General features: G+C 48.3%; 1 pseudogene; it reads right to left on the reverse strand.

Moving 5' to 3' along the window:
- Nucleotides 1-989: 989 nt before the first annotated feature.
- LOC144177952 (LIM and senescent cell antigen-like-containing domain protein 1) lies at nt 990-23,667 on the reverse strand (annotated as a pseudogene).
- Between the last annotated feature and the right edge of the window lie 3,022 nt (nt 23,668-26,689).

Raw genomic sequence — 26,689 nt, forward strand, 5'->3', positions numbered from 1 at the left:
TCACTCCATCCCAAAAAAAGTCGCTTCTAGACGTGCTCTCTAAATACCAAGCTTCCTTCGACTCGTACTCCCCCTCTCTTTCGCAGACTTCTACCACAGAGCACTGCATCGAATCTGATGGCCCCGACATACTTCGCCGTCGTCCATACCGTGTCTCACCATCAGAAAGAAAAATAATTGACGACAATGTGGCCGACATGCTCAAGCGCAAAATCATACGCCCCTCGGCAAGCCCGTGGTCTTCACCTGTCGTCTTGATGGAGAAGAAGGATGGCTCAGTGCGCTTCTGCGTTGAATACAGGGCGCTAAATAAGATCACTCGGAAGGATGTGTACCCGATGCCTCGAATTGACGATGCTCTGGACTGCCTTCAAGGCGCTGAGTATTTTTCCAGTCTGGACCTGCGGTCCGGTTACTGGCAAATTCCGCTGCGTGAGTCGGACAAAGAGAAGACGGCATTCGCTACGCCTGACGGCCTTTACGAGTTCAACGTGATGCCGTTCGGGCTGTGCAATGCTCCGGCTACGTTTGAACGGATGATGGATACAGTTCTCCGTGGCCTAAAATGGAAAACGTGCTTCTGCTACCTTGACGACATTATCATCTTCTTGTCCACGTTCTCCGAGCACCTCAAGCGTCTGGAAGAAGTATTAGCGTGCCTTGCCCGCGCTGGGCTTCAGCTTAATGCAAAGAAATGCTGGTTTACGAGTAAGACTATTAGGGTATTGGGCCACGTGGTCAGCAAAGAGGGCATAGAACCTGATCCTGGCAAGATCGCCGCTGTAGTCGATTTCCCTCGTCCGCTGCACTTAAAAGATCTACGGAGCTTCCTCGGCTTGGCTTCTTACTTCCGTCGCTTCGTGCGTAACTTTGCCGCCATTGCTTCTCCTTTACACCAGCTTTTAAAGTCTGGCACGCCCTACGACTGGTCGAGCGAATGTGAAGCAGCCTTTCAAGCACTTAAGGACGCGCTCACATCTCGACCTGTTCTACGCCACTTCGACGAAAAGAGCCCCGCAATACTCCACACGGACGCCAGCGGTCATGGCCTTGGCGCTGTCCTTCTGCAGCGGGACGTCCAGAATCAGGAAAGAGTAGTTGCCCATGCCAGTCGTTCCCTGACAAGTGATGAACAAAACTATACCATCACAGAGCAAGAGTGTCTGGCAGTAGTGTGGGCCGTTCAAAAATTCCGCCCAAACCTTTATGGCCGCCACTTCACCATCGTAACTGACCACCACGCTCTGTGTTGGTTGTCTTCTCTCAAGAACTTGTCCGGACGCCTAGGCCGCTGGTTTCTCCGCCTTCAGCAGTATGATTTCGTCGTCACACATAAGTCCGGCCGGAAACATCTCGATGCCGACGCCCTGTCTCGATGACCTCTGACCACCATTCCGTCACTTGCTGTGGAGGTCCCGAAAACCGTACTCCAAGTAGCACCCGTTACGTCTCCTGCCCTGGAAGACCCTCCAGAACTTCGTTCGTTGCAGAGGGCGGACGCATACTGTGGTCCTATCATTGACTACCTTACCGGCCGCGTACAGCCTCCCAACTGTCGTGCTCGCCGTCAACTCGACAAGTTCCAGCTCCTGCATGGCCCGCTTCAACGTCGCAACCACCACCCTACCGGCCACAAATGGGTCCCTCTCGTACCCCGTTCCCTTCGCACATCGATATTAGAAGCTTGTCACGACGATGCCACGGCTGGGCACCTTGGATTTGCGAAGACTTATGACAGGGTCCGCAGCCGCTACTTCTGGCCTGGGATCTCAACAACTGTCGCAAAATACGTTTCCTCGTGTGCATCTTGCCAGCGTCGCAAACGATCGACGGCTTCCCCTGCCGGGTTGCTTCAGCCTTTACCTTGTCCCTTCGCGCCTTTCCAGACGGTCGGAATCGACTTGTATGGACCTTTGCCCATCACGCAGTCCGGTCACCGGTGGATAGTGACGGCGGTCGATCACTTGACAAGATATGCTGAAACTGCACCTGTACGCTCCGGGACAGCCGCAGAATTCGCCGAATTCATTCTACATCACATCATTTTGCGGCATGGTGCGCCACGCATACTTCTTAGCGACCGCGGGCGAACCTTCCTGGCGACCATTGTTGAGGAGCTCCTGCGTACCTCCAACATCGTGCACAAGACTACTTCCGGCTACCATCCCCAGACAAACGGCTTAACCGAACGTTTCCACCGAACTCTTTCTGACATGATCTCTATGTATATAAGCCCCGACCATCGCAACTGGGACATTATCCTCGCCTTCGTCACCTTTGCTTATAAAACTGCACGTCAGCGTACTACTGGCTACTCTCCGTTCTTTCTCGTCTTCGGCCGCTCACCTTCCTATACCTTCGAGTCAACTTTCTTCTTCGCCCCTGTTTCCTCTGACGCACCAACATATGAGCAGTACATTTCACGGCTCGTATATTGCCGAGAACAAGCACGCTTGCACATTGAAGCTCATCAGCAAGTCAGGAAGACAAGATACGACTCAAAACATTCCTGCGTTCGTTTTCACCATGGTGATGAAGCGTTTCCTCGGCCCTTACGTCGTCCTCGAACAGACTTCTGCAGTTAATTACCGCATAGCACCGATAGGCCCCGTAACAGACCGTCGTCGACGTGGCGTCGAAATAGTCCATGTATCTCGCCTCAAGCCCTTCAGACGCCGGGCTCCAGAATGACTCGCGGCCAGGCGGCCGCCTCCGCAAGGGGGGTGGGGGGGAACAGTGTGATCATCCTTGGGCAATCTACCGGCACCAGTTGGCACAGTCGGTCTTGGTGGGGGATCATCGGACTGCCATCAGTGCTTCCTCTTGATCTGTACATTATCATCATCATTAGCGAACGTGCTCTAGCACTTCGTCCTCATCTCTGTGAATACTCATCATCAGGGTGTGTGTAACCGGGCGTTCCCTGCTCGAGCCTCCGAATAAACCGTCGCCCCGAACATCGGCCTCTCCGGTGAACCTTGTCCTCTCAAGATATATATATACTGAGCTTCACATATGAGGAGGGTTTTATGACTTTGAGACTACGGATTTCGGGAAAAAATTAGCAGTGGCTTTGCTCGGCTTTGCCAGGGTATACGCAGCGTGAGCTAACGCTCAGCTGGTTATTCTTAGGTTTCCTAGTTGTCTAGGATTAGTTCTTTATCATGCTTACCATTGCTTAAGCGATTTCCAAATCAATCAAATCTTACCCAGTCCAGTCCAGTCCAGTCCAGTATAGCACAGTCAAGTCCAGTCACTGCTCCTCGCGCATGGCTCCTCCCGCACCCCGGCTCTCCAGGAGCCACGCGAAACGGCTATCAAGCGGCTCCGGCGCAGCGTCAGACTTGGCTACCGCGCAACGGAGGCGGACAACTTGGGACGCGCCGGCGCCAGTGCGTTTCCCGCGGCTATGACGTCACTCCTCTGGAATACGCAGACCGGCGAATGTGCAGACTCAATTCTCTACACACCCACACTCCAATTGGATCGGATTTCAATCCAACACAATCCAATTCAATCCAATCCAATCCAAGTAAATCCGATCGGATCCTAACCAATCCAATGCTCCTCGCGCTTGCGCAGAACGCCCTTCCCGGCACACGCGAAACTGCTCATCCTCGGCCAGTGTAGCTTACGCTACAAAATACCCCGGCTTATAATCGAATGAATGAATACGGTATGCTAAACAAACTTTACGGCACCGGATCTACTCACCCATCGCAGCCAGCAAGTGCACCCAGGTTGTCGTTCATACCAATTTAAATTGCCTGAAGCTGACCACCCAAGAACGGGGCGACCCTGCTAGTGTTTACTGTATGCGAGACACCGCAGAAAACCACACGAGGTGCCACAGAGAAGGCAGAAGAGGGCAGCAGCAGTACGCACCGCCCCCCTGATGACGTTGTTGCAGATGTTGCAGAGGTTGCCGAACGGCTGGTGGTAGTGGATCTCGCAGTAGGCCAGCCCCTTCTTCTCGTAGTGCTAGTGGCCTAAGAACGGCTTCTCACAATTCGCGTTCACAAAGTGCTGGAGTGAAAGAGGGGGAGCGGGAGAGGCTATGTGAAAAAACATCTACAACATTCACTCCTGATGTTTGAAATAAATCACTCAGGGCACACTTTGAAGGGCCCCAATCTGTGGTGTTAGCTATTATGGGGCTATAGATACCGTTTGCCTGCTGTGCTGCCAATAAACGTTGCCACTGGTGCCGTCTTGCGCTGCTCCGAGACAGTTCAGGGTAGTATCTTTAAAGTGGCTTTTTGTCCATGCCCCCAAACATCACTGATGTTGAAATAAAAAATGAATTGAATTGAATTGAAAAGTGACCCTGTAACACTCTTTGAGCAGTGCAAGTAAACCTGCGCAATGTTTAGATTACGCTGCCAGGAATACCTGAGCCAAGTGCACGTGCACGTGAAGCGGTGAGCGCGCAAATCGCTGTAAAAGACGCAGAAAAACCAACCGCCCTCTCTTCAGTTCTCCTCATTATGCACCCCTGGCGTCATGGAGGAAGGAAAAAGTTAAGAGATGGCGCCAAAGGAGAAGCGTCAAGCCTATGCATAAAAAGTAAAATTGAAGTCGGCCCAGGGCGTCACTGCACCACGTGACCTCACCGCGCCGCCGTGTGAGAGCCCGCGGTGGGGCCGCTGCGCGCTCTTAAATTTTGTCTGCTCGAAACTAATCTGCGGTCTGTTGTCCCGAAGCCTGCTATATGATGGTTTTAAATGCAGAGTATTTGTATAACTCACGATGTCACCCGTACGTCGGCGTCCGCAGCAGCCAGCCTCCCCCGGCACTATAAAAAGAATTAACAGTTACCGGCGCCTGGTTTCGATCGAACAACCCTGCGGGCGGAACGCAAGGTATATGGTGCTCTACCCACCGCGCCACAAAACCGACACAGAATCAAAGGCTACGAACGCGTCTTATATCCTTGACTCATTCAAACTACGTCAAGAAGCTGCTGATACAACGCATTTACTACCTGTGGGCGGAACGCGAGCTACATGGTGATCTTCCCACTGCGCCATAAACCCGACACAGAATCAAAGGCTACGAAGGCGCCTTATATCCTTGACTCATTGAAACTTTGTCGTCAGCGACGTGCGTTGGCGACTCAGCGGCGTGCTAGCGGCGTGATAGCTGCGTGGTGCACATTTGATAGCACCAACCCCCCAAACACTAAACGTTAACGCAATACACCCACCCCCTATGCGACGCATTTACTAGAGTCCCCCTCGCCGGGAAGTGGGCCCATTTTTTTTCCACGGCTTTGAGCTTTCGCACGTACGCGGCACTCCCGTCCGCACGCACGCGGGCATTCGATCGCCGAGCAGACGAATACAGGAAGGACGGGGAAAAGCTACCGCCAACCAAACACGAGAGATGCTTCGGAGTCGGGGACCACCGCCGCCGCCGCCGGCCCAGCCGACCATGGAGCTCACGTGATGGGCCGACTGCGGCGGCTTGAGAAAAGGAAACGGCGGAGGGAGCGGCTTCAAAGCATGTTGTTGGGCTGGTTGGTTCATATTAAAACTTCACTTAAAAGGTTCACTTAAAACTGCTCATTCGGACGGGACAATGAAAAGAAGACACAGGACGGGCGCAGACTCGCAACTAGTCTATTGAGAAACGGAGCACGCTAATGCACCCACACCAGCACGTGCGCACACATGTCACCACCTTTATCACATTATATAACGGTTTAGAAATTCATATTCCTTTCCATACAAAGATATGGATGGTTTACTTACACACTGTTCACCATGCCTTCGAATGAAGAAGGCCTCGATTATTTCCATTGCCATTTGTTCTCTACGTTTGCTCAGTACAGTCGTCTGAGTGAAAACTGGCTCGCATGCTTTGCGTTCACAAGCCATGGAATGGTGCGGAAGGTGCGATCCTGTTTTATTACGCATATTCTGCTGGTGCTCCCTTAAATGGTCGTTAAGACCGCGGCCCGTTTGTCCGATGTATACCCGCCCGCATAGCCCAAGCCCAACACAGAACACGTGTGTTGGGCTTATAAACTGAAGGTGCGGAAAGGGTTGTTGCCTTACCTGTCTGCGCACTCGAAGACAGTAAAAAGGGCAGTTGCTTCGTCTTGCTTTCAAGGAGCACTAACAAAGTCTTGTCATCACAAGATTCAGGAAAGTTTCGATGCTCAGGTTGCCCGATTGATTTCAGCTGGGTTTCCCTTAATGGTTGTGACAGCGGTGGCGGAGTCCTTGCTGCAGAAGTTGAAAGGGAACACACCCAAAAGGACAGACAGCCTTAGGCGCAAGAAACCGGTGGTAGTTCCGTACATCCATCGGGTTGCACACATCCTCAAAAATGTGGCTGACAGGCACAAAGTGCCGGTCGTTTTCTCTGCGCCTAACAAGTTGGCTAGCCTGTGCCCCAAGATCCTGAAAGGAATGGAACAGACACCAGGTTGCCTAACACGACATGCGACGCAATACGGGAAGTGCGCAACCGGCGTGGTGTACATGATCCCGCTCACATGCGGGCGGGTATACATAGGACAAACGGGCCGCTGTCTTAACGACCGTTTAAGGGAGCACCAGCAGAATATGCGTAATAAAACAGGATCGCACCTTCCGCACCATTGCATGTCTTGTGAACGCAAGCCATGCGAGCCAGTTTTCACTCAGACGAAGGTGCTGAGCAAAAGTAGAGAACAAATGGCAAGGGAAATAATCGAGGTCTACTTCATTCGAAAGCATCGTGAACAGTGTGTAAGTGAACCATCCATATTTTTGTATGGAAATGAATATAAATTTCTAAACCATTATATCATGCAATAAAGGTGGTGACATGTGTGCGCATGTGCTGGTGTGGGTATATTAGCATGCTCCATTTTTCAATAAACTAGTTGTGAGTCTGTGCCCGTCCTGCGTCTTTTTTCATTGTCCCGTCCGAATGCGCAGTTTTAAGTATGAATATAGAGCGGCTTCAACGGAGGTGGGCTTGCGAAAGCTAGCCGCGTGACGCCATGCCATCTCCTAACTTTTTTCTTCCTCCACGCATGGCATGGCCTAAGCGACGTCACTGGCGCCAAGGCTGCCCGATCGGCTGTCACTGGTGAACTTCGCGGCTAATTTCTCCCATTTCCGCCGTCGTCAGCTCTGTGTACGAACCTCTTCTATGCCGGAAATTGTAGGGACAGTTTTGCTGTTTCTTTTGTGTTTTGAGTGCGCGCGGAGTTTGAGTGATAAGCTCAATACTTCTCTTTCACCGGGACCACTCGCAACAAACGTTTATTGCTTCAAAAACACCCTACCAGCCTGAGCGCATGCTTGCGAGCAGGCACCCATGCCTGCTTTTGTGTGACATCAGACCGGAAACAGACCCCTCCACGTAGCGGAGAAAGCGAGTAAACTCTGCGGACTGTGATATATCGAAGGCCGCCCAAAAGAACGCCGCGAGACGCCTTCCTCTCGGGTAGAGAGCGCGCAACCTTCGTCGCGTTGTGCGCGGTCGAGTTGAGATTGAACGATTATGCGCGATTTCTTATAGCGCGTAGTTCCGTAAATAGTGAACAGATTTCCATAATTCTGGCGGGAAGAGATTTATAAGACAATGGACTTTCTCCCAAAATAGATTACGGGGAATCGATGGCAAGTGTTGCAGGGTACCTTTAAATAAGGTGAAGCCGTAGAGCACCTAGCACGCACACGAATTCTTATGACACTGAAGTTGTGCAGTTGTGCCTGTCCAGACTTGTTTACCTTTGGAGGGTATGTTGGATAGGATCAGAGTGCAAGCTGGTGCCAGTAACATTACAGGTCAAGATCCAGATATAACAGGCCGTATTGCTCATTTTGTTTCCCTCACACACATATCGAAGACATAAACATTGATGCACAAGAGATGCAGTTGCAACATACTAACTAAATTACCAAGAAAATTTAGCTACAAGCAAAAGTTTGCTCAGGTGTGTGAAGGGCTGTTGGGAACCAGCTTTGAGAGGATTATTTACCATTTCTGATTTTAAAAAAGTTCTCGCTGTTTTCAAAACAAACTCAGCACTGTGGCCCTCATGTTGTAAACCATCCTAGGCTCCTCCACCCCCCTGAGCTAGTTTCCCTAAGTGCACAAGAAATCAATGCTACATGACAAGGCTGGTGTTCTTGGGCCTAGTACGCAAAACATTTCATCTCCCTCAGCGATAAGTTAAACATCACAAGCTGAATTGAGCATTTGCACGTGACATCCCAACTTTTACCGTTGCTACAGTGGGCCATAAAAGGGTTGAGGGCCATGGAATTGTGAAGTGAGATAACGGAAGAGCTGAAAGGACTACACGCAATATAGGCAAGACTGGGCCATTAAGCCCGGAATACATGGAGCGTTTATGCGACGAATATTCGACGAACTTCGCCCGGCGGCGTCCGCTGGACGCCCGGCGGCGAGAAAAAAAATCGTCCGCCGCCCATCTAGCCGGGGCAGAAAAAGTTCGTCGCCGTCGACGGCAGCGGCAAAGCGTTGCCAAACATGGCGGCGCCCTCTCCGCCCGCTTCACAGCGATAACAGCTTCGTCGCTAATCCCTCAATGCGATATCGTGTTCTAAACCGTTTACTTCGAATTAAATTTGTCCACCCTTGCCCTCACATCAATGTTCAAGCGACAAATAGCCTTCTTTTTTGAGATAGAAGGGCGTTTTTCTAGCTGTTGAGCCTGACGCAGTAGCGTTTGTTGTTGTGATAGAAACAATCTCGCGAGATGTATATCCGCACAGTGTAGCCAGACCACATAACATCACCGCTTTCTTCCAATCACAGAAGCACATAAATGTCGGAAAGACAACAAAAACATTAAAAACTTCTTCTACACAGCATTTTACGACTTTCTAGAGGGTTTTGCCAGTAAAAAGCAATAATAACAGTCTTGACGAATTTTTTTGCTTCTCCTGTGTTTCACTTCAAACTATTTGCCTCTTCTAGCCACACTGACAGCAGCGCAGCGGCGAGGCGGCGGCGGCCGCCGTACTTTGCTACATGTAGCGCAGCCCGCGGCTGGTCTTCGGCCGCGCGAACTTCGTCGTGAAAGATCGCTCCATGTATTTAGCCTTTACTGTTTCGCTGCACATACAGCCATAAGATGGCCGCTGTGTGGGTGGTGTTCGGGAAAGTGAAAATGTGCCATACAATCCTTTCAAACTTGAGCTCAGGCAATCTCAACATTCTTTGAACCAACTTCTTGACTGTACGAGATACGTATCAAAGGTTCTTTGTCTCGGCACCCTTTCCCTCACTTTCTTTCCTCCTTGGCTTTGCCATGTGGCATACGAGAGCAGGTTTAACTAGAAAAGAATAGGAAAGAGGGGCTATAAAAATCTAAGATAGTGAGGAAAGCTGTAAGAGTGGTAGAGAGGGAAGGCTGGTCTATAGGAATGCGTGCAGTTCAGTTTTGTGCAGAGTTCAGTAGGGACTTGGGGGCAGAAGTCGCTAGAGGGACGAAAACGCGTGACCTTCGCTCTCCCTGGCCCTCACCTCGACGCGCCAGTGCTTGCCCAGTGCGGCGACCACGCGCTGCTCGATGGGCCGGTGGCAGGCTCCGCAGATCTTGTCGTGGCAGCGCAAGCTGTGCAGGTCCCCCTTGACCTTCCACGCCTCGGCGGTGAGCTCCAAACTGAGGTAACAAGGAGACAGGCTTCTAAAACACTTCTACGAACGTACTCGCACAAGCGCAGGGTTTTCAAGTAGCTACTGCACACTTCAAATCGGCTGCAAGACTCTCCTTCTCAGGGGCGAAGCACGGCATGCGGGGGGGGGGGGGCACTCTGTAAAAGAGGAGCCCATACAACAGCACTTGTACAGCGTATGATTCTATTCTGCCTCTTAACTTAGGTGCTGGTTTTACGCCTTGCAATAAGTAGGTTCCCACAAGCCCAGTATGCAGTTGAAGGTACAAGTTTGTTTAAACAGTCCAAACATGTTTGCAGAATTGCACGGAAGCATGGCTTGTTTAATAATACTAAAATGGCGAATCATGATAATAGTGTTGCTATGTTTATACAAGTTCTTGTGTTACTTGCCTGTTCTGTGGCTTACTGCTCACACAAGTTGAAACACATAAAACTACAATGACACTGATACAGCACACGGCACACGAAAGAACACAGCGCCACTTTAAATGATATGGTACGTGACGAAAAACATGCTCGAAAAAGACTGCCCGCCTCTGTGCTGAGTGAACAAAGACGCAACACCCAAAATTTAAAGCACACACCTTGAAAGTGTGTGCTTTAAATTTAAAAGTAAATAAAAAGTAAAAAAAAGTAAAAAAAAAAGTAAAATAAAGTAACAAATCTGTAAAACCTAAGACACTGCAAAATACCCCCCTCTCCACAACTCACCGCTTTATACATAGTTCAGATGAAAAAAATAAGAAAAAAGAAGGTGCACGCTGCTAAGCCGAAGTAGCCTTTTCTCAATGCCAGCTTAAAGATTCATTGCAGCCTCAAACATGACACATCATTCCATATCACACTAATTTGCATTTTTTGCAAGGATTCGAGGCCAGCAGAAAGTCCTCGCAGAAGTCATGTCCTGCACAGTTCCACAAGATCTGCAGGTCACACATCTCGTTGTTGGAAGTTCTGCGCTGGCCTTACGTAGATTTGTTCAAACAATACGCTGTTTCACTACTGCTTTCAGCATTGAATAAACAACAACTTTGACATCTGGCTTTGCCTAATTCTGTCACAGTCAGGTGGTGCCTCGTTTGGATGGTGGCACTATTGAAAATGAGGATAATCCGGTCCAAAGTATGCCGACCACTGCGCCACAATGGCGGCATTTTCAAATAGCCATGCACTACCTCATGCACTGTCAAACTGTCCGCATTAACGGCTAATGATTGGCTCACACAACGACATCATACAAGTCACATGTTGCAAACTGGATTTATATTTCAAGAACTGACCTTCGAAAACTGCACTCCTGTAAAAGTATGTTTGGAACTACATCGATGTTACTCTTAAGATGGGTGTGTCAGCTCTCTCTGAAACGGTTGAATACTACTCCATGCTTTTTTTGTTTTTTTTCCCTAAAATAAGAAAATACAAGTGCACTTGCCTGCATTTGTGCATTTGAAGTGGTACGGGTGGTACAGCTCACTGCGAAACTTCAGTGGCATGTCGTCAATGATGCCGCTGCAAATTACAAGAACACATGGTGGGGCCACGTGTAACACTCGCGTGGTAGATGTATGCTTGGCAAAGCGTTTATATTTCTCATAAAAAGAAGAAAATAAGCAGTCTCTCTCTCCCACATTTCCACCCCCCGTTCTGCTTCAAAATAGGCTTCTTCTCTGCTCAATCTTCGACGCTTTGCTGAAACTTCTTACCGTTTCATTTTTTCAGCATCACAAGCTACTCCCATTTATATTCACATATACAAAATATCCGGAATTTCATATTTTTAGCTTACATTGCTCTCTATTCTAATGAATTACCTGCCCCTCTTCATGCCATAAAAATTCAATCATTCAACTTGCCCCAGCATTCAAATTAATCACCCAATTATTCGAAACATGACAAGCCTAATAAACGCACAGTGTGTCCCAAATGGTTCTTAATGATTATTGATTAGTTTGTAACCAAAAAGTTTAAACTCTGATTACTAAATAGATAGCATTCTATGATATGCACAGACACCTTTCAAAAATAAAATAAAAATAAAGGAAACGCACCATACTACTGAAACACACCCTGAAAGGTACCAACATTGCATGTATAGTGCAATCCACTTGTTATGATATTGATAAAATTCGATAACCTGATCATTATTACCAATTACCATTATATCTGGACTGGCAAAAAAAGAGTATGTACTTCCCCATGCATGTTCCTAATTGCTCACATGGTCAGGTGAATCAGGTCGAACTGCGTAATTCGCAGTAAAGACTTTATTACGGGGTACACGAATAAGTAGAACATTATTCAGCTATGCTTTAAAAAGTCAAAAATTCACACTTGTTTCAGCGGCAGTCCTTTGGTCTCACAAAACCGATCAGCGACTGCGATTGGATGGCGTGCAGGCCATTTGTGGACATGGGAGCCCACGTTGTGATCGCAAATGTTCCAGTCGCGAGCGGTCAAGAAACTAGGGCTTTTCAATGTTTCCAAACAGGGGATCTCTATCCCTATTTCGCAGGTCCTCGTGGCCTCTGCTGCCGACCTTTTTGCAGGAATCTCCAGCTTTAAAGGAGCCATGAAGACAAAGTGCAAGTTTGATTTATTCAAAAGATTTCATGTTTTATAGTGCTCCCAGCGCTTCTCCAGATACAAACGATGCTTTATTCACTGGGAAAACAATCAATTTAGGTTTAATGTTTGATTTTCACGCTAAATTGCGTATTTTCGTGGTCCGCAATGACATCATGGGAACCAACCACTGTGCAGTCGATTCCGAAGACTTGTTTTACGTTAGTGAACCTAGAAGGCGCCACCAAACCATTGTAAGCCATTTTGTGTCCTTGGTTTGTTGTTACCGTAAAGCTGGCTTGCTTTTGTTCTCGGACAAAACATCGTTTCATGAAACAGTCCTTGCTTGACAAATATGGTCACGAAAGACGCCATGCTTGCGTCAATCGGCCAGTGTCATCTGAGACAACCCCAAAGCCCCGCAGTCCTGTGCAGCTAAACCAACCATATTGCGTGCAGTACCAACAGCAGTACGCATCAGTACTTCTATGTTTACTGCGCTTTCGTAAGTTCCACTGTTGGTCCCACCATTCTTACTCAATTAAACAGAATGTGCGGTATATGTGAGCGCAAATAGCTCATTCGGCAAGCTTTTAAGGTCTGTCAAATTTGCATTTGCCTTTGCAGCCCTCCGCCAATCGCAGAGCTGTCTGGTATGATATCATAGGTTCTGCTGCAGGAAACGAGCTAGTCGATCGCATGGCCGTTTCCTTTTTCCCTAAATATGTGGCTGATTTCAGTGAAGTTTGTGTTAAAAGTGGTGTCAGTATTATTTCAACAGGGAAATATTTCGAATGAACCGAACTTGTGTTTTGTGTCCCCGGCTCCTTTAAAGGGACACTGAAGTGAATTTGTCAAGCTCCCGTTTTTGCTTGCACTGTGTAGACTGGCTCAAATTAACACACTATTCATCGTTTATCCGGTTGACAAATCGGTAATTATTTTACAAAGCGCGAAAGAAGAAAAACTACCATGCGCGGTTTGCGGCGGCCGCACCAACTAAAGGCTGTGACGTCAGGAGGGGGGGCACCGTGATTGGACGATGCCCAAGGTTAGCAATCAAACAAGTTTCGGTTTGGGTTCTGTAAAACAACATGCTTGACATCCGATGGCGTTGTTGGATGGCCATTCTCGATATCTCAGTAATCGCCGTACGGCGCTTCTGCCATGTTGTCGGCTGTCAAATGTCTAAGATAAACCTCCGAGGGCGGCTTGGAATCGTAGAAATCACTAGACGAGGCCTACGCAGTGGATGAACGCCCTCCGCGTCACCGCAGACTCTCAAATGCCATGCGCTTTTCCCGCATATTCGGAGCTTGCCTCACTCATGTCTGTTCGTAAAAGGCTAGTTCGCACCAGGCCAAGGGTGTGCTGATTGAGGCCTGGGCCCACTGCCCGCAAGCAGTCGGTGCTTGTGGCAACAGCACGCCAACGAGAACTCGCTAGCGCGTCATTGCCAGTATGCGCGCGTTCTGCGATCTCGCTCGTGGAGCAGTGAACGTTACGGCCCAAAAAGGATGAACTCAGTCCAGAAAACATCGGCCACATACGAAAAAATCAACTTAAAAAAAAAACATATACTCACGGGGATTCGAACCTGCGACTTTCAAAACAGTAATCCCAGCGCCTCAAGCTACTAGGCCACGAGCCGACACCGCCGGGGCTGGATATATAAGGTCTATAATGTATAATCAGTTTACACTTTTATTTATTTTAAGCATTTCAAGTACTTTATGTGACTATTTGTTGTATAGCGGTCCTGCAGTAAGCGTCCCCCAAACTTCCACAATATCTCACGTCTAGCAATTGCATTTCTTTGACGGAAAAGCGTTCGCAGATGTGCGGTCGTGCTGCTGACCGCTGTGCTTGTTTACCCAGCGCAAAAAATGCTTCCTGCTCCCTAGTTTTGCGCTGTACGGTAAAAGTTTCAGTCGATTTTATTTTCATAGTACCTATATTGACTTCGCTGACTCTTCTCCCGCCTTCAATTGGCCTTAGATTTTCCTACTAGCGTAAAGTCAGCGAAGCGTCGCATGTGCACTTGTGCAGCGCTTGTGTGGAGCGACCCGGACACTGAGTTTGACACAGTGTACAAACTAACAAAGTAAAGAAAGCACATTCTTTCATTCACAAAGGTGTTGTGGCTTAGTTTAAATTGAGCGAGCGAATAGCGACGACCCGTCGGCGGCCGGCGGACGAAACGTTGGGCCGACTGACTCGATCGGTAGGTCGGCTGGTCGGCTAACCGTGCAGTAGCGCAGCCATTTTCCAGCTTATCTCCTGCTGACGTCACACGAAAACGCCACAGAAAATGGGCGAACGTAAAGAGAGGAGGACAGCATTTTCGAATTGATTTTTCTACTAAATAAATTCGCGTAAACGCGGCCAGAGTGGTCGAAACAAGGCCTACGGACTCCGAACTACAATTTGCGCTAGTAATCCTGTAATGTTTACAAATCACTTCAGTGTCCCTTTAATGATCGGTGGGACCATCGACTGCGAAAGCCCGTATTTTTCTACGAGGCTTTCAACCTTGAAACCCTACCGTAAATCCTGGTGAATTTGCTGCTTCACCACGAGAGATATCCCCTTGCACCATCGTGCTTGGCCAGCATTGTCTTTGCGATTGCGATGATGGCAGTGCTTGATTCCTAAGGGCACACGTAATGCCGTCTCGCGGAATTCTCCACGCCGGTATGCTTGCGGAATTGCAACACGTTTTCGCGTCATTCTTTTCAAAGTGTGACATTTTTATCAAACTTGCAAAGAAATTGTTGTGGTAAACATGTTATGGGCAACCATAATTGTAACGCTGTATCCGATATGTTGTTGATAATTGTACCGTTACATTTGGTTTATCTTTACGTCTGGGTACTGTGAAGGTTGCAAATCTAAGTAATTTGATCATTAAAAGCGATATACTATTATATCTGGTACTCTTGTAAGTTTTTACACTCTATCGCTCACACAATCTGATAGCAAATGAGCTTTACCGACCGACAACCAGTACAGAGTTTGGTGTCCACTTGGAGTATTAAAGGCTGTAAGAAAATACCTCTCTCGCAACGCCGAAGACCTAACGTTTGAGTATTAAGCCTTGCCGCGCAGTAGAAGTGGGGAAACAAGGCAAAAACACCTACTCACTGGCACTTGTGGCAGATGTACTTGCCGCAGGCGGCTGCCTTCTCCTTGGAATTGCACTCGTGGCACAGGGCCATGCACAACAAAGAGAACAAAAAGAACACTGTTCCAGGCACACAAAAATACCTTTGCAAAAATTTCATATTCACACACGTGCGTTGCTAGCAAAGAAAAAAAAATCCCGCCTTCTCCACGAAGTGAATGATGATGAGAGGGGCGAAGCTCAAATGCTTATCGGTAAAACCGTAAAACATTCGCCCACACATCATATAAAGACTCGACACGTCAAGCTTTCCAGCGCTCCGTTGACAAGCCGGTCGACGACGTCGATTTTTGTGGGGATTATGTAGGGCTTGTTTGGGACGATGAGCATCTCCATGGGTAATTTGGCGAATTCGGTGTTTGACATTGTAGCCACCTTGGCCGTCACCTTCTGCAGAGCGTCTTGTGTCCCCTGTACGTTTCTTCAGCTCGCAGGTGACGAACGACAACCTCTTCTTCTTCCTCTCCTCGTTGTTGGGTAGCAACGAACGTGTTGAACGTTTTGACCTCTTCGGCCTCTTTGATTGGCCTCTTTTGACCTCTTTGGTTGGCCAATTCCTAGGGGGATCCTGCCACAATCATCATCATTTGCACCATGTATGGCAGCAACGAGGGGCGGGACAGGGCCCAAGCAAAAGTCTTGACCTCGCCGGCGACGAATGACAACCTCTCCTTCTTCCTTTCCTCCTTGTTGGGTAGCAACGAACGCGTTGAACGTTTTGACCTCTTTGGCCAATCTTTGGTTTGCCAATCCCTGGGGGGATCCTGCCACAATCAGCATTAACGTGCCATGTACAGCAGCAACGAGGGACGGGACAGGGCCAGAGCAAGAGGAGCTTCGGCCCTAAAAACCGTGCTGGTCAACCTGCATATTAGATATACCAGACTATGCAGACTTAAGTCGTTCCGGGACACGCTAAAAATAAAACAAGCGTCTGAGTCGAGGACTAAACCAACAGGCAACAACAATATTACATACCCCTATCTTCTTTTTTTAGTCTTCACACAAGAAACCAATCCCATCCGTGCTATTTAAACCAAACACTGTTTATGGCTTATGTGCATAAATTTCACTGAATGCATATTTGCAGTCGCAATAAAGGTGCAGAAAGCGGAAGGGAAGACATGAATGTTCAAGGGAAGGCACGCTATATGCACAGAAAACCTGCTGTGGACGTGCCCATCGTTGGATGCGGCCAGAACACGACACCTTTGAGGCACAGCCCTCCACCCTGGCAGACCACCTGACCTTTGTCAGCGGATATGGGGACCCCACCACCACTCCCTCCTTGCGTTTCTTCGCGAAACGGGAGTTAACCTATACATGTAACGTAAACTTAATGCCATCGGGTATACTAACGCACTAAATTAAAAAAGCTCTGTATACTGCAAGAGTCCAATTGGCTTAATATTTATTCAAGCGGCCCCCACTTCGCTGCCTCCAAAGCGTCTGTTAATAAAACGGAGGTAGCACAATCCTTTCCCTCTTCTATAACATCGTAGGGCTTTCCACCGCATTGCCCTCGGCACATTATAATGTGGAATAAACGTGGTTTCGTTCATTCATTCATTCATTACAAAACGGGAAACAAGGAACTATATAGAAAGTTGCAGCTTTCGAACTCCAAGCCTCACTGCCTCTCTCTTTCTGCCTTGCGTCCCTCACAGCTACATACACAGAAAGTAAGTTTCCTCACTCTCCGTGAACCTCTGAACGTTCAATTTATCGCTTCATTCCTTTTATTTTGAAAGTTACACTTTCTGCATATACTTAACGCACTGGGTCTAGTACCTTCAGCATTAGCCAAAGCCCACGGCAGGATTATGGATAAGGAAGACAAATCGGGTGCACATCCGCCGCATGCTTCACTGCAAATGTGGTTGAAAGAAGATAATCTTGCCACCTTTGCCTCACAGTGCCTTTTATCCTTCCCCCTCACTCCTCTTATGATGAATGCAGTGGAGGTTTGTTGAATTCAGTTCAATTTTCCCGCCTTCTCGCTCCTCACACACCATCTTCTAAGACCTTTTGTTTTTGTTGTGCAGACTATCTTGTGCTGCCATCATTTGTTTCAGTGTTTGCTTCTATCTTCCCTCTCTTCAACACTTTTTTAACTTGCGTTTTTCTTCATACCACAAGACCCAATGCAACATGTACTCTTTATCGAAAGATCGCCGGTACTCTCCGGTATGCGGCATTTATTTACTCAAATTTGCCTTAGGTTTCCTCTGCTTTGAACAATTAACGTGTATGAAACATGCCAGTAGTTTCGGTGGTTTGGAATGGTTCGGCCTATTTGTAATTTGCACTCAGGTATTTTTGAACTTTGGCCTGGCACCTGAATTGAACGACAGACAGACATACCAAAGCTACCGCGTTCTGGTAGCCAGACTGTTGTCTTCAAAATGGGCTAAGGAATGGGACTAAGGTTCCAAAGCCACTAAATCTTGTCACAGCCGTTACCCCCTTCGAAAAGAGAGTAAGAACATGCTGCTGTGTCTGTTTCTTCTCACCTCCCGGCGTTCTTGATGAATCCCTGGTCGGCAAGCAGGATGGTGCAGATCCCGCAGCGGAAGCAGTGCAGATGCCAGTTGTTCATTATGGCCTTGGTGACGTGCCCAATGATGAATTCCCCGCACTTGCCACAGCATGGTGGAAACAGGACGTGGAAGTCGTGCTCGCAGTACTTGTGGCCGTCAAACTGCGAGGAGAAATTCATCCGACTCCAACCGCCCGTCTTGTCAAACAAGTGTACAGTACTTGACATGCAAGCCTGCTCTTTGTATTGCTTGGCTAAATCACGTGTCATAGTTATCCGGAAAAACAACGTGAACTTAGCACTGAGTGTTTAGATACCCTTATGGCCACAGTTCCATCACCCAATTTGAAGCACTGGTGACGTGAGTGTACCGCATTATTGATTGCCTGCAATTAGTTGTCAATCCACCTTTGCTTCGAAGGCCATTTAGACAAAATGCAAGTTTCTTTAATTAAAAAACACCGCCTTGCACCAATAACACACAAATTTTATGAAAAACTTCAAACAAAAATAGGGAAGTTCTACTCAATGTAAAAGCTGTCGAAGTGCAGAGCACTGATTCGCTATAATAGGCTGTCCGGTGGTTAACCGCTCACTGCTACGAAACAATGCAAATGAAATTTCCCGCCTTCGCTCTCCTCGCGCGCCCCCTGCCTAAAACTGCGCCAGCGGGAGTTCTGTTCTTTATGTGCTTGCTTTTCCTCCCGCACATGCCGGCGTTGCAGTGCTACTTTTTTTCGCTTGCTATCGTAAAAACCAACCAACGAGTGTTCCTAACTAAGACTTGTGAACGCGGGCTCTGCCAGTTAATTATGTATATTTCGCCTCAAATGTACCTTCAGTTTTCTCTGTGCGAAACAACGGGAAGATGTATGACAAGCGCGAGCGGTTCACGAGTTTCGAATGCTTATCACCTGGCTTTCGAAGCCTCTGGGTCACGCCGCGACGACAACTCTACTTGGGTCCAGCGAGCGAGCTACAATGACAAGGCGCAGCCATAAAGTGCTCCGCACGTACTAATCAAGATATTAAAGAAAACAGGTGCAGCAGTGGCAATTCACGAGCCACTTTCTGGCAATTCCTCTGCGATGTCACATAGCACTATTTGTGGACGGCGACATTAGGCACCGCCAAGAAACATGGGTGGGGGATTGTAGTAAGGTGTATAGTTCCATTGTATCATGCACTTGAATGCTAATATGCACCGAACACACTGATAACTATGTTTTTAGTGCTGGCCATGGGCTTCCGAAAGGAATGGCAAGGGGGGGCAACTCCCCCCCCCCCCCTGGAGATTCGGATATTTTTATGCCCTACAAAAAAGCTGCGCAGCTTGGTTGGCCCATAATTAAAATAACTTTGCCCTGAAGGACGGAAGAGAGGATAGAATGACACGGACGTTCTCTCCTTTGTCCCGTCCTTTAGCACAAAGTTTTTGAAATTATGTTCGTGAACCAACTAGCCCAACAATCCACGCTACTCAAATAATTAGCGCGCTCAGGTCCTGCGTATCCGTATGGGACGCCCTTCAGGACTGCAATCAACATTGCACTTTATACACGTTCATGTGACGGCAGTGAAACAGACTGCATGTGCTGGCTATTGAAGCTAGCGAATTCCGAAAGGTTTGACGTCTTTTGTTGTTTTTTTTTACTAAACTCCAGATTTACGAAGAATTACCGCAAGAACCTCAGTTTTCGGACACTTAGTAGGGAGAGTGTAACATCCTCCCATGCGGTCCCATCACCTTGTACACCCTTTCCTTCGAAATTGCCAAATGTCAGTACCACCGAAGCCTCGATATAAAACCTGTAAACCAGCGCTTCAAAAGGCTAGTACGCTGTACTGCATTGAAAGACAGGGATGCCAGTAGTATCTTTATTGTGTGAGCCGTTTCAACAGACTTCGTCACACATGTCACCTCGAAATTTGCCCAGAAAACCCCGATGCGTCTACAGCTGCTATTCAAGGAAGATTGACGGAGTCCAGTTGTATGTATGTGAACGTATTGTGCTGTGTGCTGGTGATCAGTTGGCGTGAGTCGAGAACCCTCACGCAGCGAGACTGACCACTCTTCTTTACAAAGTGATAGTACATTTTCACATTTTCTTTATCAACTTTATTCCTTTGTCCCGTAATAAAATCCAATATGTATTCTGCAAGTCAGGTTGTAATTCACTGTTTGTAATTTGTGTGACCACAAAGAGCGCCTTTTTGGTGCTATCCAACCGGTACCGTGCCCCCCCTTGCTAAACGTTCCGCGGATGCCCTTGGTTCTGGTTTATTATACAAAACGCCTCCCCATAACACGTTCCCAAAGAGCAAAATTTGAATGTTCATCTATATTTCTTGTGTTTTTTTTTAATTTAGAAGGCTGGAGAGGTGCTGACAGAGCTACCAAAGGCTAGTTCGTTCAAATCGAACACAGATGAATTTTGTCTTCACGGCCCCTTTATCCTCAAACCTGATAGTTTTCTTAAGTTTTGTTCTTACTCCTTGAAAGTGAACCTTTTCAGACCACTGTGTATGGGTTGAACCTGCCGCAAAGATTGCGCTTCAAGCCTGTGCTGTGTGTAGGCACACAGAAGTCAGGAGTTTTAAGATTCTTTAGATAACAATCTGCTGTTAACAGCACTGACCACTTGAAAAGGTTTGCTATTAAATTGAAAGCATGATTAGGAAAACTGCACTATCAATAATTGGTTTGGTATGGCCTCAGTTGTCAACACCCTTGAGCTGTACAGCTCGTGTTATTTCAGGTATAACTGTTGCGGTACATAGCATACGGTAATTTCTGCAAAGCGGCATTTTGTTTCCGGTGGCCGCAAAACTCACTGCGCGCTTTTGGCCTCTCTGAATAACTCGGAAAAGGACGTAGTAGAACGAGGGGGGGAGCTAAACATATGAACATTGGTGCCCCTGGTCATGTGGCTATGTTCAAATAGGCGAATTAGAACAAAGTAGTGAAATGAGGCTAAACCTCACTTGGCAGCCACAAGTCACACCTGGGCCCAAAAAAGGCACACTTGCGAGCTGCTGTTTGCCTAGCCCTGATCTCTACTTTTCTCTCTATTGATCTCTATTGCTCCATCTCTACCCCTGATCTCTACTCCTCCATCTCAAACTGGTTGTATACGAAAAGGGATTCTTCATTTCTGAGTAAGGATACGTACATGTCGATAGGTGTCGCTCACCTTTTAAAGGGACACTAAAGTGATTTGTAAACACTGCGGGATTACTTGCGCAAATTGTAGTACGGAGTCTATAGACCATGTTTCAACCATTCTGAGCACGTTTACGCGATTTTATTTAGAGGAAAAATCCATTCGAAAATGCTGTCCTCCTCTCTGCGTCCTCGCCCATTTTCTGTGGCGCTTTTGTGTGACGTCAGGGGATGACTTGGCTTGACTGGCTTTCCGGCCTTCCGGCAGAGTCAGTCGGCCCAGCGTTTATTCCACCGGCTGCCGACGGTTCACCGCAATTCGTTCGCTCAGTTGAAATGAAGCCACGACACGTTTGTGAATGGGAGAATGTGCCTTTGTTTTTTTTGTTAGCTTGTACACTGTATCTAGCTACAAGTCAAGGTCGCTCCACACAAGCGCTGCACAAGCGCACATACGACGCTTGGCTGACTGGTATGCTAGTAGGAAACTCTAAGGCCACTTGAGGGCGGAAGAAGAATCAGCGAAGTCAATATAGGTACAAAGGAAATGAAATCAACTGGAACTTTTACCGTACAGCGTAAAACTAGGGAGCACGAAGCACTTTTTTGCAATTGGAGAACAAGCACAGTGGTCAGCAGCCAGACCACTCATCTGTGAACGCTTTCCATCTAAGAAATGAAATTGCTAGATATGCGGTTTTGTGGACTTTGGGGGACGCTTCCTGCATGAGTGCAATACAAGTCATTTGAGTTACTTGAAATGGTAAAACTAAATAAATGTGTAAATTGGTTATACGTTATGTACGTTATACTTCCAATGCTGTCAGCGCTGGCCTCGTGGCCGAGTGGTCTGGGGCCCTAGGTGTTTTATTTCGAAAGCCACAAGTTACAATCCCCCGAGGGTGCGTGCTTTTTTTTGTAAGTTGATTTTTTTGTTTGCGGCTGATGTTTTCTTTCCGGAGTTCACCATTTTTGTGCCGTAACGCTCACTGCTCTATGAGGGAGTTCGCAGTACGCACGCACGCAGACTGACACTGAAGGGCAAGCGAGTTCTCGTTGGTGTGCTGTTGCCATAAGCACCGACTGCTTGAGGCAAGTGGGCACAGGCCAGAACCAGCAGACCCTTGGCATGGTGCCAACACGCTTTTTACGATATACGCATGAGCGAGGCAAGCTCCAAATATGGGGGAAAAGCACATGGCATTTGAGTGTCTGCAGTGACTCGGAGGGCGTTCATCCACTGCATAGGCCTCGGCTAGTGATTGCTACGATTTCAAGCCGTCCTGGGAGGCTTATCTTAGGCATTCTACAGCAGACAACATGGCAGAAGCGCAGTATGATGATTACTGAGATATCGAGCATGCCCGTCCAACGATGCCGTCGGATGTCAAGCATGTTGTTTTACAGAACCGAAACCGAAACTTCTTTGAATGTTAATCCTGGACATCGCTCAATCACGGTGCATCTACTCCCGTCGCCACAGCCTTTAGTTGGTGCGGCTAGAGCAGACCGCGCCTGGTAGTTTTTCGTTCACCCTTTATGAAATAATTACCGGCTTATCAACCCAGTAGAGGATGAAAAGAGTGTTAATTTGCGCCAGTCAATGCAGTGCAAGCAAAACCGGGACCTTGACAAATTCACTGCAGTGTCTCTTTAATGGTTAAAATTGCAAAAAGAGGCAAAAATTTTGAGGAATCGATACCACATCAATGGAAAGTTCCTGTGCGCAGTGCCAGCCACCCAACTTGAAACCAGGTTGTGAATCACTATACTTCGCAAGATAGCCCCCCACCCCCCCCCCCCCAAAAAAAAAAAAAGCAACCGGATAAGTACAATTTCCCTGACCTCGTAGAAGATCCCTTCGGGAAAGGGCCGGAGCACTGGCAGCAACTGCAAGTATTGAGATAAAAAAAGGTAGGAAAGACAAATTGTTTCGTATAGACATTCGCGCCTTCCGGGAGAGAGTGCAAGCTTTGTACGACACTAAGTTTTCACAATTCACCACTAGAAGTGTGCATTCTGAGGGGCCATACGGCATAAGTGGCTGAACTTTTACCTTTGCTATAAACCATTTGAAAGCCAACGTGTGACCGTCTCACAATCCACAGGTTCTGTGGTGTGTCTTCACTCGAGACAATGGTGTTGGAGACAATGAGCTGTTCACAGCGAAATTACCCACTTACACAACAATACTGTGAAAACCCGCGTGTAGTTCGGACCCGCAATATTCCGAGGTGTAATTCGGGGATAGTGAACGCGTAAAAAAACTCTTTCACGCGAATATAGTTCGCGGAAAACAGAAAAATGCATTCATTTAGACACTTGATTATTCGTCGTCCTCGTCTGAGGCACCCTCTTCCGAAGCTCCCTTGTCGGAAATGTCTTCCCACAGCACCTCATCCTCCGTGCCATCAAGCACGTTTGAGATGAAGGCACGACAAACGAAGGCACGAGAAACGAGCTCCTTGGGAATGCAGGCCCACGCCTCGTCGATCCATGAGCAGAGCAGAGCTGGCGAAGCCCGTTTCAGCCGTCCGGCAGGGGTCACTTCTGGCTCTCCGTACCTCATCCAGTTCGTATACAGGCGCCTGTTGTGATCATTAAACGGCTTTTTATGACACACATCAAGTGGCTGCAGCTGGGATCCCACCCGGGATGACGACGAGCTTGGTGCGGGAGTCGTGCAGCAGTCGCTTCACGGAGTCCACCAGATGACACTGAAACGCGTCGAGCACAAGCGTCGATGGGAGCTCCAGCAGGGCTCAAGGCCGTCGACACCACACGGACTTGATCCAGTCTAGCACTAGCGATTCGTCCACCCCCCCTTGTCCTGGCAGCGGACGACATTTTTGGGCACGTCTTCCCCTTCAGCAGCGTCTTTCGTTTAAACACCACGTACGGTGGCGTCTTGCGACCGCCTGCCATGCAGGACAACATTACAGTTACCCGCGTTTTCTCATTCCCAGTTGATCGCACGGTAACTTGCCTGGAGCCTTTTTGATGCACCGTTGGAGCCGAGGGCATATCGAGGTACACAGGCGTCTGGTCAGCATTGCCGATCTGGCCCAGCTGAAAGGGGACTGCCTTTCGCAATAAAATACGTGCTTCTGAAAGGCCACAAGCAGCTCTTGGTAGCTTTCTGGCAGCTTCTGTGAGATCGACGTACGGCGACGAAGGGACAACCCACCGCGGCGCATGAAGCGAGACACCCAATGGTTGCTTCCCTTGAAGTCTGCCATCTGAATGCCTTTGTCTCAAGCGATCTCCTTTGCCTTTGCTTGCAGCAGCTCGATCTTCACAGCGAGATGTGCAGCTCGTTGCTCCTGAACAAAGTCCCTCAGTTCTCGTTAAACGACGGGAAATGCTCCATTTTGTGGTTCCCGGAAACGTTTTCTCTTGCCACCGCATGCAAAAAGGGCTTCCTTCTGCTTCCTCCAAACGCGAATGCTCTGTTCGTTCACGCGGGACGACGGGCTCTGTTCGATCGAGCGGGACGACATTGTCGCGTGGCAGCAGAAGTACCTCTACGACATCGCCAGGTACAGGATGGAAGATCAAAAAAAAATTATGGCCACCTCCCCTCCTGGAAACCCTGGTGTGATGCGACGCTGCATGGGGGGTTCAGTTTGTAGTTTCCATTGGGTTGATAGTGCATGCGTAGCAGGGACTACCGTCGACTGAGACCGCCGGAGCGCGGCAGACCACTTATATTCGCAGCGCCCGAAGGAGGGGAGAGCGCGGAGAGAGAGAGACTGTTTGGACGGGCACGACGGTTGCTTCCCACCGCAATGGCGCATGCGTTGTCTGACAGCAGGTTTGACGCACCCGTCAGGGAAAGGACAGCGCCTGATTGTAAGGCACATCGGCAGCGAGGACGGCTTCGTCGCTAGTTGCCTGGATATTTTTCGGTGCACGAAGGCTGGCGACTACCACAAGAAGATGGACGGCACCCGCTTTGAAAGCTGGTTTGGGGCCATTTTTCCGACTGCCACAAGGTAGTGTAATTGTCATGGATGATGCCTCGTACCACTCGCGGCTGTAAGAAGCAGTGACTACGACCTCTTCGCGCAAACAGGTCGTTCAGGACTGGTTGACGTCCAAGGACCTTGCTTGGGATGAAAAAATGTTTAAAAAGGAGCTCCTCAGCCTTGGGGCATTTATAAAAACACGGTACATTTAGTATCGTATTGACCGTGCAGACTAAAGGGCACGGTGTATTGTGCTTGGTTCCCACCCTACCATTATGAGCTCAATCCTATTGAGCTCATATAGGCTCACATGAAACGAGGTGGCTCACATAGGCTCACATGAAACACTGAAATAAAGTTCAGGGGACACGGTGGAGCAAGTGTGCATGTTCAACCTATTATAATCCATCTGGATGAAGATGACATGGACTCCGACAGTGACCTATCTGGTATTGTGTCCTTTGAAATGTGCAAAGTGGCCAGCTATTCGCCAGTGCCGCCGCCTTTGCCACTTCAGTTGGTGTGAAGTGCGCCATTTAGCTTAAAGGTGTGTTTCCATAGGTGCAGGAGGAAGCAACTCCTTCAGACAGCAGAGACCAGACATGCTGTTTGTGTGCTTTATTAAGACTTAATTCTGGAGTTAATTGAGCAGCCTGTCTGTGGTGCGCGACTGGCTTATGGTTGATTGCTTTAATACGTATTTATTCGAATCTAGGCCGGCCCCGGTTCTAACCCCACCACGAAAGTCCGTAGCCGCGAAAAAACTTACCTCGAATGAGGCCGAACAAAAAGGCGAGGTCAACGTTCAGAAAAAGAAAACACGTTTATTGAATATGAAGATGCATTTCTCGAACTCAATCAGTTTCTCTTCAAAAATCACCGGGCAACTTCTGGGTGATTCAGGTTCAACGACGGAGGCTAAAGCCGAAGCGCTTCATGAATTTCTGTAGCCAGCCCCGACTGGCTTTGAAGTGTGCCCGCGATAAGCCTCGTTGTCTTGAAAACTCCCTTGTTTTTGCCTGGAGCACTTCCTTCGTTACTGGAAGGGCAGCTGATCGGTGCGTACGAACGAACTCAGCAAATGCCATCTCCATTTCGTGGTGACAGCCTTCTCGTGGTCCGGTGGATGCCATCCTCTTTGCGGCGCAGAGTTCAGGGGAGATGGTGGAGCAAGTGTGCATGTGCAACCTATTATACCTGTTCTCTCCCGTTGCGTCCTGCAACAACGGACATTTTTTTCATCCACGCCGAAGTCCCGCCCGGCTAGAACGTTCGACGACAACCCCGCGGCTAAAAGAACTTTTCTTTTAAAAGCGGCACTGTAATGGCACCGCTTGTTTGGTGCCAATGTGCTGTCAAAACCAAACGCCGCACCGCACGCAGGCCACTATTCGCACAGTTCAAAATGGCGGCATTTTCCCCAGCTATGGTACATTGGCTAGAATAGGTGGCTACAATGGTTTCTTTTCAGGGTGGCGCTAGCTGCGCGCCACTTCCCTCAATTTCACTGGAAATTGGCGCGTGTTTCAAAATTCTCGAACCCAAGCCGACCCTGTTGTTTGGTATATTAGTAGCTAAAAAAAAACTACCGGCTTAGATTCGAATAAATACGGCATGTCGCTA

The sequence above is a fragment of the Haemaphysalis longicornis genome, unplaced genomic scaffold (genome assembly GCF_048455015.1).
Source record: "Haemaphysalis longicornis isolate Haplotype H1 unplaced genomic scaffold, Haemaphysalis longicornis Haplotype H1 scaffold_35, whole genome shotgun sequence".
Taxonomy (NCBI): Eukaryota; Metazoa; Arthropoda; class Arachnida; order Ixodida; family Ixodidae; genus Haemaphysalis; species Haemaphysalis longicornis.